This window comes from Cavia porcellus, unplaced genomic scaffold (assembly GCF_034190915.1).
Source record: "Cavia porcellus strain 051 isolate PalLab524CR breed Dunkin Hartley unplaced genomic scaffold, mCavPor4.1 scaffold_2, whole genome shotgun sequence".
Lineage (NCBI taxonomy): Eukaryota > Metazoa > Chordata > Mammalia > Rodentia > Caviidae > Cavia > Cavia porcellus.
The window spans coordinates 90,163,123-90,171,641 of NW_026947485.1; the positions used below are offsets into that span (position 1 = coordinate 90,163,123).

At 39.3% G+C, this 8,519-nt stretch overlaps 1 pseudogene; it reads right to left on the minus strand.

The window, feature by feature from the left end:
- Positions 1 to 6,469: 6,469 nt before the first annotated feature.
- Positions 6,470 to 8,049, minus strand: LOC100720580 (glutamyl-tRNA(Gln) amidotransferase subunit A, mitochondrial-like; annotated as a pseudogene).
- Positions 8,050 to 8,519: the final 470 nt, after the last annotated feature.

An 8,519-nucleotide genomic window follows, 5' to 3' on the forward strand; every position in this document is an offset into this window, starting at 1 on the left:
CAGCCCAGACTAGCCTCGAACTCTCAGTGATTCTCCTGCCTTTGCCTCCAGTGTGCTGGGATTACAAGCATGCACCACCACACCCAGTTTACATTTGTGATTCTTTAAAAGTTGCTTGTCTCACAATTATACCACCAATGAAATCACTACACCTTTTTTTCCTCTATTTTCTAGGGAAGGAATTTCTCACAGACCCATTAATAACTGGCCCTAGAGAATAACGAATTGTTTCAATGTCCCAATCTTTACACCTGATGAAGCCAATATTGATATACTCCAGTGATGGCTACTGATCTATACCAATGCACTTTTCCCCCTAATTGTGCACAAATGAGAAGTGTCTCCTCACCTTCAAGCTCTTACCTGGTCCCTGTTTGGGTGTCATATGCCACAACACATACAGCTCTTGGGGTTCTTGGGGTGAAGGACTGTGAGAGTATAAGAAAAGAAGAGACAAAGTTGGGGTCAGGTGGAGCCTTTACCCTTCTGATTGGAGGAAAGGAAATGGTTCCTCACTGCAATGGTATTTATATAAATCTTTTAGCAACTTAATGTCACATGACACACTATTGTCCTAGCAACCCACTGTTCAGATTGTCTTGGGGTTAGGTATTCTCTGGGCTGAAGCAGCTTCTTCATGTGGCTTGCCCTGGGCACTCTTTGTTTTTGGGAAGCCCATGCTCCAGCCTCACACATGTGGTCAATTTTTAGCTTCAGTGGCTTCCAACAGTTCCCTTTCTTTCCTTCTGTTTAAATACTTGCCTTGCCTGGTGGAATCATTCTGTTGTAGTCCTCATTACTCTTTCTAGACTGTCCTTCAGAACATTTTGGAGTGCTGCTTAAGTGGTCATATATTTCTTTAGGTGTTCTTTGTCATGGAGATATCTTATTTTGTTAGGGCCGACGCCGCAGGGAAAGAGACCCCAAGGACTCAACTCTTGGTGAGGCAAAAAAGTTTATTTCCATGCGCATGGGGTCCCCCAGGCAAACGAGTGTGGAGGGCCCCGAGGGGAATTTGCGCAGGGTTTTTAAGGGCACAAGCGGGAAGCAAGCAGGTTTACAGAAGCAGATCGCATTGGTTAATTTTGAACGGCGCAGGACTTGGCAGATGCTGATTTGAGGGGTCTGGGGCTGAGTAACCATGGAGACTGAGGGTCCTGGTCTGATCTCAGAGTGCCAGGTACAACTCGGTCTCGTTTGAATAGCACATTCCTTTACTTATCTTTATCTTTACAGAGGACAGATCATCTTGTGGTTAATGACTAGCAGATGCATTCCTTCCTGTCCTGCCCCGATATCTCAAGGAGGAATTAGGGAGTGAAACATTCCTTACTGCTCTGTTCTGTAGCTCGGGGGGGGGGGGGGGTTACATTACAAACGGGGAGTCGGTTCTCTCAATTTCTCCACCAATTTGAAAAGATAGTTTTGTAGGGTACATCAATCTGGGCTGAGGAATGCTTTCTTAATTTTAGGGATTAACATACTTCAAGTTTTCCTTAACTTAAGGGTTTGTGTTGAGAAGTCTGCTGTGATTCTGAAGTGCTTTCCTTTAGAGGTGATTTGTTTCTTTTATGTAACAGCTTTTAATATTCTGTTCTTTTGTCAAACTTCTGATATCTTGGCTATTGTATGCATTGGTGTTGTAGTTCTATATGCATCACTTATCTGTATGTTAATTTCTTTTTCCATTCTTGGGAAATTTTCTGCCATGACTTCTGTGAAGAGATTTTTTTTATGTCTTTTGCAGTGTCTCCTGCTTTAGCATTGACTCCAATCTTTTATGTTTTCCTTCTTGATATCATTTAGCAGCTATTGGATGGGTTTTTCATAGTCCTTTGCTATTTTTAAGAAATCTTTCTTCTTGTGATCACTAACAACAATCCTGTCTTCTGGGTCTGATATTGTGTCCTCACATTGGCTCATTCTACAGCATACACTTTCAATGGAATTTTTGATCTCCTGCATATCTGAATTTATTTCTTGGATTCCATTTGTTTCCTATGTTGGGCATACATGGCTTATATCATTTTCCTAAACTCTTTTATTTTTAAAAAATCTGTATCTGCTCCAAGAATCACTCACCATGTCTTTCATTATGGTCACTGTCTCTGTAGTTAGCTAAAAAATTATTTCTGACTTGATCTTTTTCTAGAGCCTCAGTCATCTGCTTTGTTACTTCCCCTGTTACCACTTTAGAGAGTCCAGGTGGGTGGCTTTTGAATTGTTCTACTTTATTGCTCCATGTTTTTCCCTTTGGTGAGCTAGAAGTCTGTGGTTGCATCTTTCTTAAGTATCATCTCCTTTTCTATGTTTTAGTTTAATTCCTACATTGATACTTAGAAATTCCTTATGGCAGGTAGTACTGACTATTGAGTATTTATTGCTAGTATTGAGAACTGGTAGGAAATGAATATTTCTCAGAGATATCTTCCAAGTGTAGCTGGCTTTTGGGCTTTGAGTCTCTTGAAAGATTCTTCCTCTTTAATTTATTGAGGATCAAAAGTTGCTGCCTATTTGGCTTAGTGTCTTGATCTTTGACACTGACCTATATAGTATTGTTTACGACACTCACAAAATCTCAGTCTTGGTATACCAGTAAGAACAATTGATTAGAACAATCATGCCACCAGCAGTCACTATGCATCAGCAGGTTCAAGCTACTCCTTTCATGCAGGGAGCAAGAGAGAAAGTGCAATTTGCCATCTCCTTCTTCCACACTGAAGTCTCTTTACTGTTCCTGTGGGTTTCAATCCTCACTTCAGATCCTTGCTTAGTCTTGGGGGCCCACTTCCCTGTTTCTGCTCTTCCTCAAGTTGCTTCCTCATCTGGACTCCAAATCTTCTAGAGACTGTTTCTCTGTTGTTACCACTCCATCATCTTTTCAGAAGTCTCATTTAAAGCTTTTTCTGAAAGCAAAGGGAAGATGGTAGACAGCAGGCCTGAGTAAAGGGCATGCTCTAGTATGCAGATCCTTCCTACAAAGTGTGGGAGACTTACTGGTTTAAGACACAGGAAGAAATCTTTCCAATTGTTAACTGACCAATAAACTAATCAAACAGAAACTTTAGTAACCACATACAATGAAGACTACAGCCTTTATCGAATTAAAATCACTAAACATATCAATGATAACAACTACTACTATGAACAATGATTATGATGAACCCCGAGTTACTTGAAAGGCTGAAGCAAGAGAATTGCAAGTTTGAGGCCAGCCTGGGCAATTTATCAAGATCTTGTCTCAAAATAAAACAGAAAAAGGGCTAAGGATGTTGCTGACTGTGAAGACCCTGGTTTAAATTCCCAATACCATAAACAAAAGTCCATCTTCAGAAATGCAGGAAGATTAGTTTTTACAGCTAACACACATTTAAAATGTCAAAATGTCAACAAAATATTGTAAGATATGAAATCCTGAAAGTATGGCCACTTATACATAAAAAAAAGCAGTTAACAGGAACGTCTCTTACGGAAACGTAGATACTGATTTTTAACCAGTTATTTTAAATATATTTAAAGACTAAAGAAAATTATGTCTAAAGAGATATATAGAGACTATCAATAAAAAACAGGAATTCTAAAATGATTAGAAAGCAAAGCATGGTGTGCATGCTTGTAATTCCAGTACTAGGGAAGCTGAGACAGGAGAATCACTGTAGGTTCACGGCAAGCCTGAACTCATAGCCTTCCCCACCAAAAAAAATCAGATAAAATTCCAGAGTGGAAAGTACAATAAAGAAATTTGAAATTCATAAGAGAGGTTCAACCCAATTCTAGTGCACTCTAGCATTCCTGCCTCACCCAAAGGAATAAACTAAAAAACACTTACTTTGTAGTTTATACCTGCATGCCCCCCCAAATCCTCCCATGATCACACGAAGGCAGTTGGATTAAGAGGGCATCATTTGCTGACTTCTTTTCAAGATAGGGTCTGGTTAGAAGAAGCAGGTCCTTTGGTGACCCGTAGGGAATGTCTCCCTTCCTTCCCAGCTCTTCCGTTCTCTCTCTGCTCCCTGACGCCATTACTTGATGAGTTTTCTTTGGCCATGACCTTCTGACATGCTGTTTTCTCTTTGGAGCTGGCCAACCATGGACTGAAAATAAATCTTTCTTCCTTTAAGTTGTGAGTGTCAGGTATTTGGTCCCAGACACAATAAAAGTGACTAAGACAATTTAAAAGGTTACAGGTCAGGTGCACAGGCTCCCTAAAAGACTAAGACCTAACCATAACACTATAAAATATTTTCCCTCTTTTCACACCTTACCAACACTTCTACAGTATTCAAGCTTTCAATAGACTAGCAGGAGATTACAAGAAAAAAACTGCATTTCTGAGACCTTATTTAAGAAGTCTTTAGAAAAGCCTGCAGACAACAGAGGAGACAGAAACAGGGAACACTAGAGAAAATCTTAGCTTCCGTCCCATATAGCAATAGCAAACAGTAAACACAGTCTGATCCTAATCCATTAAACCTCACACTAATGGTCTATTTACCTGTTACCGGTATCCAGTACATCATGCCCAACTTTGAACAAAAATATTAAAAGGTATACTAAAAAACAAAAACTACGTAGTTTAAAGAGGCAGAATAAGCACAATCAGATTCAGATTTGGGGATTATCAGATGAGCATATAAAATAGCTGGAATTAATATGCTAAAGGACTCAGAAAAATGCAGACCACATGTGAAAACAGATGGTTATGGTAGGCAGGCATAGAAATTCTAGTGCTGGTCATGCAGCTCAGTAATAGAGCACTTGCCTAGAATGTGCAAGGTCCTAGGTTCCATCCCCAGTACTACAAGGAAAAAGAAGCTCTAACAACAAGTCAAAGAGAAATGAAAGGGCCGGGGATTTAGCTCAGCAGCACAGGGCCTGCCCAGCAAGCTCAAGGTCATGAGTTTGATCGCCAGTTCTACAAAAAAAAAAAAAAAAGCTAGAAAATTTTAAAATACTGCATTGGATAAAAGCATTGTTACCCCCAAAATAAAGTCTGCAAGCCCAATAATGTCCAAGAGCAACTAAGAAAAGAGGAAAAATAAAAAGATTTGTGTATATACATAGTGATTTCTTCAGCCCAATACAAATGGTGGAAAATTACTAAAAATGAAATGGTAAGCCAATGTTTTTTGAAGAATGTAGATTGAGAGTCAATTATCTCTTGACAGTATCATTTTTCAAGCCCTCACTTGTCTATTTCCACTGTTGCCCCTAAGTATCCTGTTAAAATTCCTGGTTGTCATTATTATAACCTTAGTTTTTTAGCTTCAGCACTAGTTTTTAAATCATGATTTTGTAGAACCTTTGGTTTGGATAGTTTCAATTTTTTGGATTTAGGATAAATTACCCAGGAGTATGAAAGTTTGCTATAAATAAAAATACAAGCTAGCACTTTGTCTTTGTAGTTTAAAGAAATTAAAGCAAAGAAACTTAAGTTTCTTGTATTGAAAATAACCTATGATAGTATGTTTTGCATTCCTAGAAGTAGATTAACTGTGTATTTATTTATTTATTTATTTATTTTTGGTACTGGGGATCGAACTCACTACCTTGCACTTGCCAGGCATGCGCTTACACCACTGAGTTAAACTTTTGGCCCTTTGTTTTTAAATAGTTATAGCTTCACAACTTTTTTGAAATCTGTGCTATGAATTTGTTTGGCTTAAATGTCAAAGCCATGATAATTTGTTCTTTGATGTGATTGTATTTCCAATTTCTTGCTCATGTAAGATTTCGATAAACTCAAAACTCAAAAATCTATTTTAAAAAAAATACTGTATCAGAAATGGAAAGTGCCTTTGAAGTTCTTATTAATCAGCAAAACATGATTGAGGAAAGAATCCATGGGCTGAAAAGTATTTTATTAGACAATTCCTAAACTGAAAGAGAGAGAGAGAGAAAAAGAGAGAGAGAGAGAGAAGATATTATAGATGACAAAGAGTGGGACAATTATAAATGGTCTAACAGAAACATTTAACAGGAATATGAGAAAGAGAAGAGAGACAGGAATAAAATAAATATTTGAAATTTGAAATAATGACTATAACTTCCAAAATTAATAGCAGACACTGAACTATAGATCAAGGCATCTCAGAGAAATCCAAGCTGATAAATACCTAAACATCTACATTTAGGCATATTGTGTTCAAGCTGCAGGAAATCAAAGAAATAAGCAAAAATGTGGCCAATAAGCAAAAATATTCAATGTGATGAGTTATTAAGTAAATTCAGATAAAAACTACAAGAAATACCATTTTATGCCCATCAAGATAGCTAAAACCAGTAAGACAAATACAGGTCTGGGGAGCATATGGACCAGCTGAAACAGAGATATTTGGGATGTTTGTTTTCAGGCAGATCCTTGTTATGTTGCTTGGGTTGGCTTCACATGCCTGGGCTCAAGTGATGATTTCATCTCAGTTTTTTCTTTTAATCTTTATATGCCATTTTAATTTGTATGACACATTTTTCACGACTGTTTTAGAGAAACAGAAGTTAACCTTTTATTTTCAAAGACTAACAAACAATCCTCTATGAGTTCTTGAAGTTGTATAATAGGAAACTGTACTTATTTTTCAAACCATTCGGCAACTGTGAGAAGCTTTTGGTCACAAAATGCACCTTGGGTGAACAGCAGGCTGCCTATTGGCAGCCCCTGGGTGAGAGGGCTGTTGGCCGCTCACAGCAGGCAACACCACCATACTGACTGCCTGTGTAAAAATACCATCTTGGAAACTCTCTGTTCAGTTGTCTTCTTTGATAAACTCCAAGAGCGGTACTGCCTCACTCAAGATGGTGGGATCAGGAAGACATCCACTCCAGAGTTAAAAATGTTCTCCAAATCATTTGCAATGAGGAGCCTCACTTTCTGGACTTTGATGAAATGCTTTTCATAGTTTGCTTCTAGTAAGAAAAAGTTTCCTGAAAGAATTTTTCCTCTGACGACGTCACTGAACCCTGACCGCCTGGTGGCAGCTTACATGGCTTCAGTAGACCCTTTAATGGCACATCTATGACTATATTCTAGGCCATCAAGTCTTGCTATATTTGATATCACTTCTGATGTGCACAATACACAGTAGCAGACAATTGAATAAGAGTTGTAAGGCAGGGATACTTTAATCACTTTGGTTCCTGCAGACTTAAAGTGGCCAGCAGCTTTGCCCCAGAGAGGTCATACTTCCCTGGATAATTCAGGTACGAGATTCTCCTTTGGAGTTCCTACACATAGTTTGTGCATATCTGTCAAACTAGGAAACATAAATGGTTTACCTGGATCTTGCCCCGTGGTAGAATCTTTGGGGTCATGTCCAGCCAGTACACCCAATACAATCACTGTATCCTCCACACATCTGGTTACGATTCTTGGTACATCCATCGAATTCACCAGGGAATGAGATCATGATGAGAAACTAAGCCACCGCTGGATTTAAAACCTACAAGCCTACAGTGGGCAGCAGGATTTCACCTTGATCCTCCAGTGTCTTATGCTAAAGCCATAAAGCGTGTGAATGCTGAGACAGCAGTCGAGCTCCTGCCCCAGCTTTGGCCAGAGCTTCCTCCAAAGGTCAGCCAGTCGGCACCCTGACATTCACCATGGGAATTCTGCCACCTCTGTTCTCTGTGTTGTTTCCAGTAACTCCAGCGGTTCTTCACTGGCCCGGATACACCATTTGTGCTTGCAAAGCCCATAGCAAACTCATCTAAATTTGTTTTTCCCACTAGTACAGCTCCCTGATCCGACAATTTCTAAGCACTGTAGCATTCAAAGGTGATCTATAACCTTTTAGCATATTCGATGCACGTGTTGTCTCCATACTAGCTGTGCTAAAATTGTCTTTTACTGCAATAGGAATTCCATCTAAATCCCCAAGTGATTGACCTTTCTTATACCTTTTTTTCTGATTCTTCAGCTTGCTTTAAGGCCACCTCTTCTGACACAATAATGTAAGCATTCAGAAACTCGGCTTTCTGGCTAAGGGACAGACATTTGCAACAGAGTTCTATTGGCGAAATTTGGCCTTGTTTCAGTGCCACAGAAACTTCTTGGAGGGTCAGCCCAGCATGGTTTCAGGTTCAGCCTGCTAACCCGTGCATCACATGGCAAGGAGGAAAAAGAGGTCAACAGTAGCTGCTGGTACTGCTGGGCACAGCCATCTTTAAATGTCACTGGACCCTTCAACCCCATGTCAGGTTTTTGAGTAATGAAACCACAAATGTATGACACCATACCTGGCAAAGCATCCACTTTGGAAAACAGTTTGGTGGCAATAAGTTAGAAGTCTCATAAGACCCAGAAATTCCATACCCATCTGTACAGAGTCCACCAAAAAATTTTATGCACTTCAGGAAATGAAAAACTTGTAAAACTATTTTAACAATACATGTCTTTACACATCATGAAATGAATGCATGTCACCTGTGGCCTCTACAATTACGAGAGGTACTCAAAGTGATGGCCACTGCCTTCCAGACATTTATTAATACAGCAAACTCTGGCTTGGGTAACCTTAGTCATT